This window comes from Palaemon carinicauda, chromosome 21, assembly GCF_036898095.1.
Source record: "Palaemon carinicauda isolate YSFRI2023 chromosome 21, ASM3689809v2, whole genome shotgun sequence".
Taxonomy (NCBI): domain Eukaryota; kingdom Metazoa; phylum Arthropoda; class Malacostraca; order Decapoda; family Palaemonidae; genus Palaemon; species Palaemon carinicauda.
Window position 1 is genome coordinate 60,022,889 of NC_090745.1, and position 19,465 is coordinate 60,042,353.

At 45.8% G+C, this 19,465-nt stretch overlaps 1 protein-coding gene across 1 annotated transcript in view; it reads left to right on the top strand.

The window, feature by feature from the left end:
- The window catches only part of Uxs (UDP-xylose synthase), a 669,676-nt gene that overhangs the window by 596,329 nt on the left and 53,882 nt on the right, over positions 1–19,465 (top strand). The gene's annotated exons all lie outside the window — the stretch shown is intronic.

Consider the following 19,465-nt stretch of genomic DNA (forward strand, 5'->3'; position numbering starts at 1 on the left):
ATGCATTCCGGTGATGGTGGGACAACTTCGACGCCTGCGTCTTCCCTCCTTTTTGTCTGTGGACAATGGGTCTCAACAAGACCAGGTTGTCTGTCAACCTTTCAATGGGAGAGCTCCACTGGGACTATGCGCAGAACGGTTTCTGGACCCTCTGCTTCCCCTGACGGAACTCCCGGGAGAGCTTCTCCCACGGCGCAGACTACTCAAACAACCACACTGCGACATCTCTCCCGAACCGGGGCGTCGCTTCGGCTTCATGCCTGGAGACACTTCGCCTCCTCCTCAAGAAGAGACAACCCGCTACAGTCGCGGTACGGAGGTCGCGTCATCTGCGATAGTCATCCACAGGGGTCTTCCAGGCAAAGTGAAGAGTCTAAGGTGGTTGGTGCCGTGGGAGATATACCTCTTCCCTTGAGGCCTCTTCTCCAGCAATAACGGTCTTATTGCCTTTCGGCGGGAGGAAACTCCTTTCCGCTCTCGGCAATGAAGCCTGTCGCTCAGCCTTTCCCTGACCTTCAGGCTTAAAGGAATAACTTTTTCCTGCCCGCTGGATCTATCCTCGCTCATGCGAAGCTACGATCGTCCCTGCCCTAGTCGGAGGAAGACCTCCAACTTGGAGCATGGCTCGGACTTTTAGTCCTTTAAGAGATCTTCTCAAGACCCTTTACGACAGGCCTCGGATTGTATTCCGCCTTGGGTCTCCTGCTCACTCTGGCCACGGCCAGTGTGTAAGCAATCTTCTTGGTCTCTTACGACTCCCCCCTTTCTAAGGAAGAGGGGAAGGCAACATTCAGGTTCGCTCCTGAGTTGTTGGCTAGACTCAGAATCTGGGGGTCCCGGCCCTTCGGTCCAATTCATTCAAGATTTCGAGTCTCCATTCTGTATCTGATGTCCCAAGACCTTCTCTTTCTTGCCAGTAAAGGAATCGAGAGGTTAGCGCTGGGAACAGCTGCAGTTTGTCCTCAGTTGCAGCCGATTTGGGAGCACAAGGAGGACACGGGGGAGAGTCACCAGTATACCTCTTCAGCCCAGACTCAAGGACATTCATCTCGACCTGTCTCCAGACCCTCCCCCGTCACGTCGCCCTACAGCACGATGTTGGATACATCGCAACGTCCCTCGCCTTCGAGTAATACTACTCTGTGACGCAGGTGCTACAAGCTGGAGTCTGGAAGCGTCTAATGACCTTCGCAGTCCGCTTCCTGCAGGGCGTGACCCACAGGAGTCTCGATACGTTTTCTATCGCTCTGTGGTGGCTACACAACAGCTGGTCTAACCTCAGGCTCCTTTTTGGACAGGTAGCAGAAGGTTGAGGGCATTGTTATCAGGTTTTAGTCTGCATGAACGAAAGAAATATGTCTGGCTCTGATTTCTTTCTTCATCATCCCCTCTGCGGGGAAGCAGCATCCTGGTCTCTGCATAGCTGACCTCGAACCTCTGCAGGTAAACCATGCTTCCTTGTGTTCCGAGTAATGAGTCAATACTGTCGCGTCCCCCATACCCTGACGAGGTGGTATTGGGAACGTCCTAACCCAGAGTTCCTTCTGGAACCCCAGGTCAAATGCCTAGGACGGGTCACACTTCTTCCTTCACACACAAGCTTACGTAGGAACTTGTGAGGTGCAGGGACTCCTTTTCTCGAGTGCGACTCACTCGGATTCTGAGTCCCCGGGTAAAGCCAAAGTCAGTATGGCTGGGGACTTTCCACCCTACCTAAGGGGTAAGTCACCCTCTGTAAATAGCGTGGTTTGTATTTCGGTTACAGAACAAATGACAAATTTGAAGATAATTTGTATTTTTCCTTACCATACAAACCTTAGCTATTTACACATATTTGCCCACCAGCCCTGTCCCCCAAGACAAGTCCTACCTCTAAGTAAAAGTGAGCATTCATCTGTGTGTGAGGGGGGGGGAGGGGTAGCTAGCTACCACTCCCCTACCCCCCCGCTAACTAGCGCGGGGGTAATACACCCTCGTTAAATTCTAATGGCTCGCCATTTCAGCTGCGCTAAAAGGTAAACCCTCTGTAAATAGCTAAGGTTTGTATGGTAAGGAAAAATACAAATTATCTTCGAATTTGCCATATCAGTGAGTGTTGTCTGATAGGAATTACAGTGTTTCGTTGTTACTGCACATATTCAGTATGTGTAAGTGTGGCAGTGATGACTCGTGTCTGTTGTACCGTAGTCTTACCATGTATGTACATTATTACATGTGTACATGTACTTCACACTTATTGAAATGTGTTCCTCACCCCTAGAATCACATCGCAGGGAGATTTTCTCCCGCGCACAAGTGAGTGACATATGTCTCACCCACTAGGAGACAAAGGAGCCTGCTCACCTTCCCCATGCAATCAGTTCTTACTGGGTGGGTGCGCTTTCCTGCTCTCTGCCTGGAATTTTCCACAGAGGGGGTAAGTTTGTGATTTAGGGAGATTTCTACCTAACAGTGGTACCTCTACATACGAATGTTCCAACATACGAATTTTCCAACATACAAAGTAAAATTCGACCAAATTTCTGCCTCGACATCTGAAGTGTTGCTCCAACATACGAAGTAAACATTACGCCATTGAGCGTCGAGTGCTCAGTTCTCTGTTCTTGTGTGTATCGTGTGGTTGTCCTCTGTTTGGTCTGTTATTAACAGTGCTTATTTTCTTCCTTTTCTCACATTTCCTTTTTGATTTTACCTATAATCATGGTGCCTAAGAAGCTGAGTTTCAGTACAGGAAGAAGGCAATTCTTTCATTAGAATTGAAGCAAGAAATTATAGAAAAACATGAGAGCAGTGTGCATGTGAGTGATACTGTATGGCTAAACAGTATGGCCGGAATAGGCCTATGATCTCGAGGATCATCAAGTTGAAGGCAGCTATTAAAAAGCAAGTAACCATCGAAGGGGATCACCATTATTACAAGACATCGTAGCAATACCCTGGAAGAGATAGAACGCCTTTTGTTGATAGGGATAAAGGACAAAGAGATTGTTGGCAACGATCATTTGTGAGAAGGGCCAGCATGATGAACAGAAAGAAAGAAAAATGTGAAGCAAAGAAAACCAAGATAGCATTAACAAGCTCTTTTAAATAAGACTTTTCTCTTTTTCTGTTTCTCTCTAAACATAGCATTAACATGTTCTTTAAATAAAATCTCTCTCTCTCTCTCTCTCTCTCTCTCTCTCTCTCTCTCTCTCTCTCTCTCTCTCTCTCTCTCTCTCTCTCTCTCTCGTTCTCTCTCTCTCTCGTTCTTCTTCGCTGTTATAGTGTTAGATACGTCTATTATTTTTTTTTCCGAGAGAGAGAGAGAGAGAGAGAGAGAGAGAGAGAGAGAGAGAGAGAGAGAGAGAGATTAAACAAAAATGTGTTTAGAGTGCATATGATTTTTAACAGCGTCAACGAGTTGAAAAACAATTAAATGTAACTAAGAAAGTAATAACAGCTAATCTGAATTCCTTTATTAACTAAAACAAATATTGATACAAACACACTCGTGTGCGTATGCACAAACACACACACAGGTGCAAGAATTGCTACGCAGTAAGAGAGACGGTCAGGGAGGAGGTAGAGATGTTGACTGCGATAACATACCGTAACTCGTCACTGAAAGTGATGAAAATAAAAAATCAAAAGGAAAAAAATGTAAAAAATATGAAATATAAAAATAAAACAAAAAATAAATAAGCTAAGTTAGATTAAAATTTCCGTAGTGTAAGTTACGGTATGTTATCGCAGTCACCATCTCTACCTCCTCGCCGATCGTGTCTCCTCGTGCGTGTGTGTGTGTTTGCGCATACGCACACGAGTGTGTTTGTATCAATATTGGTTTTAGTTAATAAAGGAATTCAGATTCGCTAATATTGTTTTTTTAGTTACATTAACTGTCTTTCAACTCGTTAACGCTGTTAAAAATCATATGTACACAACACATTTTTGTTTAATCTCTCCATTTTTGTTTAATCTCTCTCTCTTTTCTCTCTCTCTCTCTCTCTCTCTCTCTCTCTCTCTCTCTCTCTCTCTCTCTCTCTCTCTCTCTCTCTCTATCTCTCAGAAAAAATTAATAGACGTCTCTAACACTAACAGTGAAGAAGAACAAGAAAGAGAGAGAGAGAGAGAGAGAGAGAGAGAGAGAGAGAGAGTATTTATTTAAAGAACATGTTAACACCATGTCTACCTTCTCGCCGATCGTCCGTCTCCTCCTGGCGTAGCAAATCCTACACCTGCGTTGGCCTGTCTCTAAGGTAAAGTGGCCATAAAACACATTTTTTATTTATTATTTCTTTATAATTATCTTTTTTACATGCTTCTTTCATATTATGCAGTTATGTTATTGTTATGTGTAATTATGTGTAGCCATTTATTAAGGATTTATTATGGGTTTTTAGGCTGAGGAACGAATTAAATGAATTACCATGTATTCTTATGGGAAAATTCGTTTCGACATCCGAACATTTTCTACATCCGAAGTCGGTTGTGGAACGAATTAAATTCGTATGTAGAGGTACCACTGTATTTTACAGGGGTAACATAAGGTGAAAATTAAGTTTACATATCATCATTCCAAAGTTTAAGAGTTACTTTTTCAATGTTTATTTTGTAATAAACCTGTTTTGAAGTTAAGCATGTTTATTTTTTTTTCCCTAAAAAGGATAAAATTTTCCCAGAAAGTTAAGGAGATTTTCACCCTGCATACAGGGTTAACATACAGTACAAATTAAGTTTATGTATCATCATTCTGAAGTTTGGGAACTACTCTTTCAATGTTTATTTTGTAATAAACCTGTCTTGAAATTAAGCATTTTTTTATTTTTCAAAAATGGGTTAAATTCTTCCGGCGATGTGGTTAACGTCTGTCAAAGACAATGATGTGGTTCTAGAAACCAAGTGAAAACAGTATTAGGCAGTACAGTGGGTTCCTTAGTAAGTTATCCAACTGTGCTTAGGCACGGGGCAGTGAGTTTTTAAGTTAGGAATTAACCCACCCATGGGCAGAAAGTTATGACGGATTCTAGCTTTTTCTGCCTGTCTGTCTCTGTTACCTAACCCCCATAAATAAGGAGGGCTGACTATAAACATAGGCTTTAGTTCATCTACTGCCAAAATGAGTCGGTGCATACATGAGTAACAGGCCCCATATCCAGTTGTAAACAAACCAGATAATCGGCTGATATTCCCTCGGTTTCACCTACTTAATAGTATAGTTCTATGAAGAGGAAGGAAACACGAACGCAGACTTTGCAAGCGAGAAATTACTGTATATCCTTTACAAATCTTATATAACCTTAATGCTGAGAAATACCCCAGAAGCTTCATATTCTTCTAAATTTGTGGAGGTAGCTACTTCCAAGACTGTTTATACCTCTCAGTTCTTCAACTTTATTGTGGATAGAATTATTAAATTGTTGTCTCAGATTCTGAAAAAGACTAGCTTTGCTATTTCCCATTTAATCCTAAAACCATCCATTATGCAGACTTATATGTGACTCCTCAGATGCCTAATCCTGCCTTAGATTTCAATTTGCTTTTCAGTGTTGACCCCATCATTGAACCTCATAAATAAAAATCTTTTAAGTTCAGGCTGTGCAAGTCTGCTAGGAAGTGTTCTTGAAATGCTTTCTTTTGCAGATTCTATAATAGTGATATTTTATCTATTAGAAGAGAAATTTGAATAATATCAGGGTTTGAATCTAATTTTAGGTTATCTGACCTACTTAGATATAACTGTCTCAGACGGGGTCTCGGAGGCATTATCAACCTTTGTGTGTTTTGTGATTGGACAGGGCACCAGCCACCCATTGAGATACTACCACTAGAGAGTTATGGTGTCTTTTGACTGGTCAGACAGTACTACATTGGATCCTTCTCTCTGGTTACGGTTCATTTTCCCTTTGCCTACACATACACCGAATAGTCTGGCCTATTCTTTACATATTCTCCTCTGTCCTCATACACCTGACACCACTGATATTACCAAAAAATTCTTCGTCACCCAAGGGGTTACTGGACTGTAATTGTTCAGTGGCCACTTTCCTCTTTGTAAGGGTAGAAGAGACTCTTTAGCTATGGTAAGCAACTCTTCTAGGAGAAGGACACTCCAAAATCAAACCATTGTTCTCTAGTCTTGGGTAGTGCCATAGCCTGTGTACCATGGTCTTCCACTGTCTTGGGTTAGAGTTCTCTTGCTTGAGGGTACACTCGGGCACACTATTCTATCTAATTTCTCTTCCTCTTGTTTTGTTAAAGTTTATATACTTTATATAGGAGATATTTATTTTAATGTTACTCTTCTTCAAATATTTTATTTTTCCTATTTTCCTTTCCTCACTGGGCTATATTCCCTGTTGGAGCCCCTGGGCTTATAGCTTCCTGCTTTTCCATCTAGGATTGTTGCTTGGCAAGTAATAATAATAATAATAATAATAATAATAATAATAATAATAATAATAATAATAATGATGATGATAATAATAATAATAATGATAATAAAAGAAGAGAGCAGGTTTATGCCTCTATGATAAGGTGCCCCTAACAAGTTTGTGTGCAAGACCGACTTCAAGATGGACACACCGAAGTCAGTCCTGCAGTCCCTGAGGGAATGGGACTTCATGATGTCCATAGACCACAAGGACGCGTATTTTCAAATCCCTACCCACCCATCAAGCAGGAAGTTTCTTCGGGTGAAGTGGGGTACCCAGATCTTGCAGTTCAAGACCCTCTGCTTCGGTTTGTCAACAGCGCCTCCAGTATTCACAAGGATCTTCACGACAGTCTCCGTGTGGGCTCACGAACGGGGTATTCGCCTCATTCGCTACCTGGACGACTGGTTGCTTCTTTCTTCCTCAGAGGTAGTTTTGAAGGATCAAGGCGTGAAACTAATACAATTATGCAAAGTTCTGGGTATCACTATCAACCTGGAGAAGTCGCATCTGTCTCCCTCCACCAGGAGGACTTACTTGGGGATAGTGCTGGACTCCCGCCTAGTGAGAGCCTTTCCGTCGGGGGAGAGGTTGAACAACCTGGACCAGGTCCTCCGGCCTTTTCTTTCAGGGCAGCACAGGAGAGCCAAGAACTGGCAGAGGTTGATAGGTCATCTAGTATCATTAGAGAAACTGGTCCCCCAAGGGAGGCTCAAACTCAGGAGCATACAATGGAATCTGAAGGGGCTCTGGAACCAGTTAGACTCCTCTTACAAGTTAATTCCCGTTCTTCCGGAGACAAAACAATCCCTGGAGTGGTGGCAGGATCGAGCGAATACCCTCAAGGGGATGCCCTTCGCAGCCGAGCCCCCCGAGATGCTTCTCTTCACGGACGCCTCCAAGGTGGGGTGGGGAGCACACCTTCTCGGCAAGTCAGCAAGAGGTTCTTGGACGGAAGAAGAAAAAGCACAGCACATCAACGTCCTAGAGATGAAGGCAGTCCGAAAAGCGTGCCTACAGTTCGTAGATCTTCTAAGGGGAAAGACAGTGGCGTTGATGTGCGACAACGCCACTGTAGTAGCGTACATAAAGAAACAGGGAGGACTCAAGTGGAAGGAGTTGTGCGATCTCACGTTGGAGATCCTGGATTGGGCCGAGTCAGAACAAATCGTGATTTCAGCAAGGTTCATTCCAGGGAAAAGGAATGTCCTAGCCGATGGGCTCAGCAGGATGGGCCAGGTAGTGGGTACCGAGTGGTCTCTTCACCCAGAAGTAGCCAGGCTCATCATTCAAAAATGGGGTTCGCCGGTGATGGATCTCTTTGCAACCAGACTGAATGCACAACTCCCCGTATTCTGTTCTCCTGTCCCAGACCCAAAGGCGGCATTGGGGGACGCCTTTCAGCACAAATGGGACAATCTTGAGGTGTACGCTTTTCCTCCTTTCCCATTGATCAGGCAAGTGCTTAACAGAGTAAGGACAGCTCACAACCTAAGGATGACTTTGGTAGCGCCCTGGTGGCCGGAGAGAGAGTGGTTCGCGGATCTAAGAGACTTAGCGTGTCTTCCCCCGTGACCTCTGTCCGACAGACCAGACCTTCTGCAGCAGCCACATTTCCAAAGGTTCCACGACAATCCTCGATCTCTTCGCCTTCACGCTTGGAGATTATCGAGCGTCTCCTGAGGAAAGAAGGATATTCAGCAGGAACGGCTGAGAGGATGTCGCGCTATCTGAGGCGGTCTTCAGCAGCGGTCTACCAGGTAAAATGGACCACTTCCACAAAATGGTGTTCCTCAAGAAACATCAAGCCTCTAAAAGCTTCGGTTCCGGATATTGCGGATTTCCTCGTACACCTCAGAGATGTGGTGGGCATGTCAATACCAGCCATCAAGGGAGTCCGTGCAGCCTTGGGCCAAGTTTTCCTCCTGAAGGGCATTGATCTGGGCTCCTCTAGGCATATCTCTATGCTCATCAGGAGCTTCGAACAAGCATGCCCTCCGCAAACCTCCAGGGTGCCGCAGTGGGATGTGGCAAGAGTCCTGAAATTGCTAAGTGAACCACCGTTCGAACCCTGGAAGGACATAGTGGACAGGGATCTTACTCTCAAGACGGTCTTCTTGTTGGCCTTGGCTTCAGCTAAGAGGGTGGGAGAAATCCATGGGTTGTCCTACGAAGTCTCTCATACGAAGGGATGGCGTGAGATCTCCTTCAAGTTCGTCCCTTCTTTTGTGGCTAAAACACAGACTCCAGCAGTCTGGGATCCTAAGTTCGAAGGCTTCTCAATGCCAGCGATTCCTCGATCAGGGAATCCGGAGGATTTGAAGTTGTGCCCCGTCAGAGCCGTGAGGAAATACCTTGAGCGGACGGCTAATCTCCGCCCTGGTATCAAAAACCTCTTCGTCTCCACGGGTACAGTGAAAAAGCAGGTATCTAAGAATACCATCTCCTATTGGCTAAGACAGGTGATTGTCAGGGCCTATAGCAAGGCGGGCCTTCCCCTGACAAGTAATCCCAGGCCCCATGACATTAGGGGTCTAAGTACCTCTCTGGCTTTTGAGAAGAACATGGCAGTGGCCCAGATCCTTAGAGCAGGCACCTGGTCGAACCAGTCGACCTTAACAACTCATTACCTCAAGGATTGCTCGAGGAAATCTCTAGACGGGTTCTCTATTGGGACAGTCATCTCTGCGCTCCAAGCGATTTAACAGTGAAGCCCCAGGTACAATCGTGGGTAGCAAAACCAAAAGACAGGTTCGTTTCCTTTCACCCTTGTCCTTTTCCTTTCCCGACTCCCGGAGGTAGACCCAGATAGAACCTGCACAAGACATGACTTCACAACTTCGTCACAGGACTCAGCATCGTGGAATTTTTAAGGGTGATTACTTAGACACTAACATGAGCTCTTTGTGTAGTTTTTCCCTACGTTTCGTTTTCCGGATAACTTAGAACCTAGTTTCCTATCTAGGTTCCTTGTCGCCCAGTTTAGTTGGGTCTAGAGGTCAGGAAGACACTCCCACCTCCTAAAGTGTAAGTCTCCTAAGAAAGTAGTTCGAGGTAAGTCTCCGTGTTGGAACAAATCACAAATTTTTAAGTAATTTGTATTTTTCCTAACATACTTACCGAGAACTACTTTCGGGTAATGGCCCTCCCTTCCTTCCCCGAGTGCCTTACTGACCCTTAGGTATTTTTAACATCCAAGAACTTACTGAGGGTCGAGACCCAAGCTAACACGCGACCTGGCTCAGGACTAGCCTCATGGCACGTATCCTTCCGCCTGAGGTGGTCCTCACAGAAAACGGAAGTAGGGTAAACTACACAAAACTCTGGTCGGTTGAGAGGAGATTCCAGGTACCTCCTAAGAAAGTAGTTCTCGGTAAGTATGTTAGGAAAAATACAAATTACTTAAAAATTTGTGATTTTGTGATCTGTTTCTAAAAATACTAAAGCTTCCACATTTAGAACAATACCTTTTTGTTCCAGTTGTTGAACATTAGAAATCTCTTATAGTAGAGTGGCAGACGTTCCTTTTCAACTGGACGTGAAAACCTTATGACAGTTCTTCCCGGGAATTAAAATAGGGGTAAAAGTCTTCATCCTAGTTAGCAGGTGCTAGCTGTGGTCAAAGAAGGTTGCCAGAATCCTCTAACCTCCAATCCTCCCAGGTCAAAGAAACCAGCTCTATATTATTATTATTATTTTTCGGCTCAAGCCATGTCGTCCTGATGGAAGGGTCCTATTGGTAGCTTTCTAAAGGAAAGCTACCAATAGGAACCTTCCATCAGGACGACATGGCCATCTCACCCAAAAATAGATTTTTCGCTTCGCTCAAAGTCCGTTTATTATTATTATTATTATTATTATTATTATTATTATTATTATTATTATTATTTTTATTATTATTATTATTATTATTATTATTATCATTATTATTGTTACTGGTTGCTAAGCTACAACCCTAGTTGGAAAAGCAGGATGCTATAAGCCCAAAGGCTCCATCAGGGAAAATAGCTTAGTGAGGAAGGGAAATAAGGAAATATACCTAAAGAGAAGTTTAAGAGTAATATCAACATTAAGATAATTCTATCATATATAAACTATAAACACTTCAAAATAACAAGAGGAAGAGAAATAAGATAGAATATTATGCTTGAGTGCACTCTCAAGCAAGAGAACTCCATCCCAAGACAGCAGAAGACCATGGAACAGAGGCTATGGCACTACCCAAGACTAGAGAACAATGGTTTGATTTTGGAGTGTCCCTCTCCTAGAAGAGCTGTTTGCCATGGCTAATGAGTCTCTTCTACTCTTACCAAGAGGAAAGTAGCCACTAAACAATTACATTGCAATAGTTAACCCCTTGAGCGAAGAAGAATTGTTTGGTAATCTCAGTGTTGTCAGGTGTATGAAAACAGAGGAGAATAATTAAAGATTAGGCCAGACTATTCGGTGTATGTGTAGGCAAAGGAAAAATGAGCCGTAACCAGAGAGTGAGATCCAATATAGTATCTGGCCAGTCAAAGGATACCATAACACTCTAGCAGTAGTATTTGAGCTGTATCACCAATACAGCAAAAGCTCAGATGTTACAACTAGAAATTATGAACCTTCTAGAAAAGGATGAGATCATAAATCCCTCCCCCAGGTTTTACAATAGGTTATTCCTATACAGTAATACCTTGAGATACCAGCTTAATGCGTTCCGGGACCTGAGCTCGTATGTCAGTTCGCTCGTATCTCGAATCAATTTTTCTCATGTAAAATACCTAAAGAAAAATTAATCTGTTCCCACCCTCTGAATAAAAAACCTAAAAACAGTATATTACAGTGGAAAAACATGTTTTTAATTGTTTCAATTCTGCAATAAAGTGTGACATTATTATGGAGTTTTTACCTTCAAGACAGACGGTAGTGGCTACCGCCGGTGTGTGCGGAGGAGGAGGGAGAGAGAAAGGGGAGGAGAGAGACTTGACGGCAACACGTTCGGTACGCTACACTTTTGCAACACTACGTAACATAACTTAAACTTTAAATTTAACTTAAATGAAATTAGCTTACTTAACACACACTTAGAAATAAATGTTAATCATACGTTACGCTAAACTTAATTCTAATTTTGTTTTCATTTTCATTTTTTTACTTTTCTTCTTCCTGCTTGGCTCTTTTTGCGTCACTTTTTGACTTGCTTTCACCTTCACTTTTTGCCGGCCTTTTTAAATGGAGCCCATGTAGGGATGTTTGCTTTTGTCTCCCCTACAAAATGTTACGAAAATGACGTACACAATTGTTGTCACAAAGTGCTAACGCACGACCACACGCCAACTTGTCCGGGTGCCTCTTTTCCATAAAATCAGAAATTCCTGCCACTCTGCGAGCATGTCTCTGATTTCCTTCTTTATAGCATCCTTCTGCTTGAGGATGGTACATATTGTTGATGTACTCCTCTCATATTGACGAGCCAGCTCAGTCACTCGTACACCACTTATGTTTTTCAGTTATTTCATGCTTTATCTCGATTGTCATCATACGCTTTTTCTTTTCAATACCCATGTTTGCACTCGCTTGCTTTGGACTCATTGCTTATTCACTTAATTCTGTACTGATTAACGCAAAAAACGCGTAAAAAATGCAAACACTACGGCCGATGCTCAGAGATAACTTTACGCGACGTAGATTCGATGGGAAAGTGCCAGCGATGCTGCCCTCGTGAGCAGCCTCTCACACACTTGGCCACCTAGCGGCTGCATAGGAAACCATCTTGTATCCTCGTATCTCAAATTTATCTCGTATCTCGGGGCAAAAATTTGCTCAAACCTTTATTCATATCTCAAATTTCTCATATGTTGGCACACTCGTATGTCGTGGTATTACTGCAGTCGGCATGGTCTGTCCTGGCAAAGTCGGCCACACCCACCATATGACATCATGGCATGATTCCACCACTCACAAGAGTTCCCTCTCAGTGTGAGCACTACTTATGTTGACCAACAAAAATTCCAATATATTTTGGCTTGTAACTTCTTTCTACACTCTTTTTATTATAATTCCTACAATTACCTGTCCTAAAATTATACAACTGGTATCTAGTATTTAAAAGATTCAAATTTTTTACTGTTGAAAACTTTTTCTTGTTGGAATTAGCTTCACCTAAACACATAAATGGGCTATAAACACTGTCGAAGTAACCATCTGGGAGTACAAGATGTTTTTTAACCTTTTGTTTTCCTTCAGAACAAACAAAATATTTTAATCCCAAGAGTTTGCCTAATTTTTTTCACATACCTGGTATCGTTTCTGAAAATGTATGCAAGCATTTTGTAGAAAGCAGGTTTCTTTGTTCAGTAAGAGCCATTCAGTATTTGGAAAAAAATATGGTATTAGAAGTAGCATTCCAAATTAATTTTGTGTGGATTAAGGGCCCTAATCACCCTGAGACTAAAACTGAAGTTTAGTCACCTTTACTACAGTTACTTCCCTTAAATTTGGTAGAAACCTTTATTTTGGAAAGTGTTTTAGTAGCAGGTCAGTGGTATACGAAGTAGGTTTTCGCTAAATAACATCTTGAATATTCTTAGTTTGCTTATGAAGATTGCAGGGATCTTGGCCCCATGGTGGCTGCAGAGCTGTGGTTTTTAATTAACTTAGAGATAAGTTAATTTATAACTTTCTTATCTATGAGTATATGGGTTATTAATTTAATAATTAAGTTGGTATCCATCAAAAGTATTATTTAGATCAAGAACTATCATTTAGAGACAAACTACAGTCTGGTATTATAATTAGCTTTACAGTATTATACAATGTGGACTCCTTTATTTCAAACTGTATTTGTTCCAACGCGATATACAAACCTCGTAATCATTTAATATAGGAATTCGCTTCAGAAACAGCCGAAGAGAAAGAAAACTAGGCAGTTGTGTTGATTGGTTGGCTGGCGGTATGGGGCATAGCTTAGCTCCCCCCACCACCACCACCACCACCACCACCACCACCACCACCACCACCACCACCACCACCACCACCACCACCAGCCCACTTTCCTCATTCACTCTCTTCGGCTCAACGTGGATGGTTGTGCTACACTCCGCTCTCTACGCTGCAGCCCTTTGCCTTCTCTTGTGCTTGTGTACTAGTGATTGTGTCATTGTTATAGAGGAGAAAGTTACTTGTTAAGATGCGATGTTGTGCAGGCCGTGGCGCGCGTTGCAGTAGGTGGCTTTCGTCACCGTCTGTAGACCCACACACACACTGCTCGACATGCAGGGGAAAACCTTGCTCTCAAGGTTCTCCTTGCCATGAGTGTGAATCCTGGCCGCCATTTTCGGAAGCCCGGATTCACACCCTGTCGGGGATTTCTTGGGTTTCGGCGGGGGACCTTAGTGCTCCTGCTACTCGGCGATCACGAGGGACACCTGACAGATTGTTGGACCGCCTGACACCTGATTATCTCTCGGATTATCAGGTAAGCCAGACTTGAATTTGTTGAGACGCCGTTTAAATATGGCGGACGAGCTTGAACAACGTCATTTGAATGATCCGATTGTCGATGAACACATGTATGTAACTGAGTTTGTTTGTAACTTTATCGATTCCCGTGTTCACTGATGCCCCTGTTGTTGTTGATCATGCACCTGATAAAGCATTTATTCCTGGCAAAATGCAAACATTTTCCAAGGGTAAAATAACTGCAGGATTCCCTGTTAAAAAAAGGGATAGTAAGGTTTTAATCACTGAGATTTCTTTAACGACTGCTGGCAAACCCTTGACAGCTTCGCCCGCAAGTCAGTTAAAATTAAAATCTGCGGAACCTCCTGCTGAAAAGCAGTTAAAATTAAAATCTGTCAAAACTCCTGCCGATACAATATGTTTTTCAGGTTCCCCACGTTCACCGACCACGGCTCTTCCTATGGACATGGCTCAGGTTGTGCAACCTCGTCCAGTGTCGTCTGCTGTTGCCTCGACCACCGTTCCAGTACCTCGTAGGGGCACAAGAAGAGGAAGCGTGGGCGGTATTCCTCTTCTAGTTCCTCCTCCTCTCTTTCCTCCTTTTTGTCTTCATCTTCTGACTCTGACTCTTCTCCCCCAAGGAGAAAGAGAAAGGGGAAGAAGAGGAAAGCAAAGAGGGCCAGGAAGGCCAGTTGCAGTCAAAGGGACACGGCGCCCCAAGACACCTCTTCTCCTCCGGAGGATGAGGGCAACGCGAGAGATTCCTGTGTTCCCTGCACCCATGGGATTGTTCCTGGCGAATCTCGCTCAAGGCCTCCATGCACAACAACCGCGCTCGAGGTTCAGACTTGAATTGAACAGCTCTTGAGCGGGGAAATGAGAGTCCAGGCTTCAGCACGAGAAATCACAGCTGTGGTCTTGTGAAGAATCCATGGTACGTACGACTACCTCCACGGGGGTAGCCACGTGTGTCGTGTGAGCAGGGAGCAGGCCCAGACAGCCGTGCACTCAACCCACGCGACTCGGGCCCGGCATGAAGCCACCTCGCGGCTCAGCCCGTGACATGGGGGCTGGTCGTGCACGACCAGGCTAGCTCTCGCTCATACTAGCCGCGCGAGGTGCAGCCAATTCCCATGCTCTCTGGCCATGTAACAGTTGAGGCCACGCACACCACTCGCGCGACTAACCTGTCTACACCTCCTGGTGTGAGTGCTGCAGTTCCCAGCGACCCCGCTCGCACTCGAGGTCCTTTGGGAGCTTCGTGAGGCTTTCAGCGACCAGTCACGCACTTCGTCACAGTGGGAACCTCGATGCATTCCGTCGGGGATGAACCCTGCCAGGGTCCTTCCTCGACTCTGAATATACGCCTGGTTCGGTCTTAGGACCAGAGCGAGGGTATTCATGGGGGATGTCATCATCCGCGCAGCATGTTGCTTCCCCTACACCTACAGATGTAGCAGAACCGAGGGATCTGCCACCTCCACCTCATGCGTGAGATTAATGGCCTCAGGGCTCCTCCTACGGTAGTGTGTGAAGATAAGTGTACAGCCTTGGAGATCCTATGGGGAGCTCCTGAAGGCCGTTCACGGCCCATCACACCACCCTGGTGGAGACAGGCTGCTCGAGCATTGGACCGAATGAGTGACCAGATCGCAGGACCTGGTGACTCTCTTAGGAGCCAAGGTTCAAACAAACTTCTCCCTCAACCACTCCAGCGACAGAAGAAGTACTACGTCACAGAGTTTTCTGTGCCTTGTCCTCTCCCTCTCGACACGGCAATCAGAGTGCTTGCTGGGGGTTCCTCGGTCGAGAGTTTGAAATCTCACTGTCTTCTCTCAGCATCTGAGATTTCAACTATGGAATCCATCTCTGTAGCTACTCTCCATGCTGCTTCGTGGCTCGACCATTGGTGGAGTACGGTCACAGTGTTACGCGGGACACCAAGCTCGCTACCCCAGAACACATGGAGCAGTACAGGAACCTGGCTTTGTCTGATGGGAAAGCTGTTGCTTTTCTCTTGGACGAGCTTGCTACCCAGTATGCCAATCTGATCCTCAAAAAGCGCAAGGCAGTAGCCGCTCGTTTGGCGAGCCAGACTGGTTCAGGAGAGGCCTTGGCACTCAGGAACACTCCTATTAGAGCTGCAACTTTTCTCTTTCCACTAGAGGAAGTTCTGGCCATGCAGGATAAATGGCGCCTCGCCTAGAAGGATGCCATTATCCACCAGGCGCAGGCCACGAGTTTCAAAGTACCTGGTCCCGCGAAACCGTCCGCAGCCAGGCCGAGTCAGGCCAAGCCCACGGGAAGTAGCAAGATTACCGCTGGTTGTGCTCCTGCTGCTTCTGTGCAACCAAAACCTGCTCCGGTTCAGAAGGGTTCTGCCCCCTAACAGACCTTTCAGCCTCCCTCGGGAGCTCCTTCACATCATTGAAAGAACAGGGGCACGCGAGGAAAAGGGAAACGCTGAGTTTAGCTTTCCCCTTCCCATGCTGCTGAAGGTAGGGGGATGCCTATCGCGCCATTGGGCGATATGGCAGCACCTCGAGGCCGAGGAATGGGTAGTGTTGACCCTTCGCAAAGGGTACAAGCTCCCATTCATGCTTCATCAGACCCCCCTATCCTCCACTCCAATAGCGTTCCACACGTACGCTCCAACATCTCCGAAGGCTCTGGCCTTAGAGACGAAGGTCCAGGAAATGTTGGAGAAGGGCACTAGAAGTCATACATGATCAGTCACCAGGGTTCTACTGTCAGCTCTTCCTTGTCGAGAAGGCGACAGGAGGTTGGAGACCGATCATCGACCTTTGGCCATTAACAAGTTTGTTCAGCAAACTGCATTCAAGATGCTGACAGTTCGCACTGTGCTTTTAGCCATCAGGCAGTACGACTTCATGCTTTCGATAGACTTGAAGGACACGTACTTTCAAGTACCAGTTCATTGGTCATCTCGAAAGTACCTCCGATTCACCTTCCAGAGCACAGTGTACCAGTTCTAAGTCCTGTGGTTCGGACTGTGCACAGCTCCCCAAGTGTTCACGCGAGTGTTCACGACGGTAGCAGCTTGGGCCCACTCGAGGGGCATCCGCCTACTGATGTACCTCGATGACTGACTGATTCTCGCTCCCTCGCAGGAGCAGTTGATTCAGGACCGAGACTCGCTTTTGGCAGTTTGTCGCGATCTGGGGATTGTGGTGTACTACGATAAGTTGAACCTCATTCCCAAGCAGAAGGAGAAGTATCTGGGAATGCTGATCGACTCGTCAGCAGATCACATTCTTCCCTCAGAAGAATGGATCAGCAGACTCAGAGAGGTTGCGCAGTCATTCCTGTCGCAGGAACAACTTCCAGCCCTCCAGTGGCAAGCTCTTCTAGGTCACCTCTCCTCGCTAGAGAAGCTCGTTCCTTTCAGGCGGATCCATCTCCGCTCCCTTCAGTGATGTCTGAAGGAGCAGTGGTCGGCAGCCACCGATCCTCCCTCTCGTCCGGTCCTCATGGAGGGCAAGGTAAGGGAAGATCTCGCTTTTGTGGCTAAACGAGGAGAACCTCATGAGAGGGTTTCTCATAAACCTTCCTCCACCTCAGTTCCGTCTGTTCACAGATGCATCCACGGAAGGTTGGGGTCCACACCTGGACGACTTAGTCATGTCAGGTGTGTGATCGGAAGAGGAGAAACACCTGCACATCAACGTGCTGGAAATGATGGCAGTCTCGAGAGCACTCATTCATTTCCAGGCCCGTTTGAGAGAGCACTCGGTAGTGCTGATGAGCGACAATACGTCCGTGATCACGTTCGTCAACAAGCAAGGGGACACGCTCCCACGTCCCTTGCAGCAGTTGATGAGGCGGGTGTTTCTGTGGGCAGAGAGTCAACACATAACCTTGTCAGCCAGGTACATTCCAGGCAAGAGAAATGTCCTGGCAGACGCCCTAAGTCACAGAAACCAGGTAATAGGGGCAGAATGGTCTCTTCACCCTTGGGTAGCGAGTCGAGTACTTGACCTCTGGGGAGAATCATGCATCGACCTATTCGCAAAACGGCACAACATCAAGCTTCCCGTGTTTTGCTCTCCAGTACGAGATCCCACGGCTGCCTTCGAGGACGCACTGCAACATCCTTGGGATCGACTGGATTGCTACGCGTTTTCCCCCTTTTGCTTGCTTCGCGCAGTCCTGTCCCGGATCCTAGTAACCCCAGGACTCAGGATGACTCTCATTGCTCCGCTATGGTTATACATGGAGTGGTTTCCCGATCTTTTGTCACTCCGGGTCAAGGCATCGAGAGAGCTACCACACAGGCAACCCTTGTCGAGCAGGCACAACCAGGCAATGCAGTCGCTCAGACTTCACGTGTGAAGACTATCCGGTATCTCCTCAGAACGCAAGGCTTTAAAAGATCCTCCTCTGCAGTCTACCTGGGGAGGTGGTATGTCTTCTGTGATTGGTGTAGTGGAAGGGGTGTCTCTCCGGTCGGAGCCTCTCTGACTCAGATAGCCGACTTCCTAGTCTTTCTTCGCAGAGATAAGCTCCTTTGGGTTTCTGCCATTAAAGGGTACAGGTCTGCCCTTGCAATGGTGTTCCGTCTGAATGGCATAGATATCTCCAATGCCCTCGAGATTTCTATGTTCATTAAGAGCTTCGAACAGCCTTGTCCCACGAGGGAACTTAGAGTTCCCCAGTGGGATGTCACTCTAGTTCTCGGGTTTCTTACTTGTGCTCCGTATGAACCCTTGAGCTGTGCCTCAGACAGGCACTTGACCCTTAAGACTGTTTTTCTGCTAGCCTTAGCATCGACGAAGAGAGTCGGGGAGTTACACGGCCCCTCTTGTAATGACACTCACACAGAGGGTTGGAAGGAGATCTTGAGTTTTGTGCCAGGGTTCGTGGTCAAGATTCAGAACCCAGCAATCCACGATCCCAGGTTCGAGGCCTTCACTATTCCTTCCTTACCGGATGTGGCGAGTGGCGGTTCAGGTGAGAGGCTTCTCTGTCCCGTCAGGTGTCTCCGGCGCTATCTCAAGCGAAACCGGTAGAACCAAGAAGGAAGTATCGATGAACACAATATCCTTCTGGATCTGTGAAACCATACCCAAGGCATATGAGACTTCCTCAAGAATCCAAGCACCAGCGAAGGTTAAAGCTCACAAGATCAGGGACATTACCCCCACACTCGCTTTCAAGAGAAATCTTGCAGTGGGCCAAGTGCTGAAAGCTGGCATTTGGAAACGCCAGACCACCTTTACGGCCTTTTACTTGAGGGAGTTGACGCACAAGTCCTTGGACACCTTTGTTCTTGGCCCTGTGGTAGTGGCTCAAGCTTTGTCTGACCTCTCCAGTTCCTCTGGGACAAGGAAGTCTCTTGTCTTGATAATATGGTATGTTTGGCAGTGAGAAAGCAGTGTGCATGTGCTCCGCCTTTCTCTCTGCTCTCTGTCTTCTCCCTTGGGATCCCGTACATCAAGACAAGTCTTCCCAGGTAAGATTGCTAGAGTTTGTCTACAGGTATTCTTCCCCCGTCTTCTGCTAGGCAGGGAAGACGGTGAATGTATAAACACTTTGCCTTTTGGTTATGGAGGTTCATCCAGTCACTGCGACCCTAAGGTCGAGTTTCT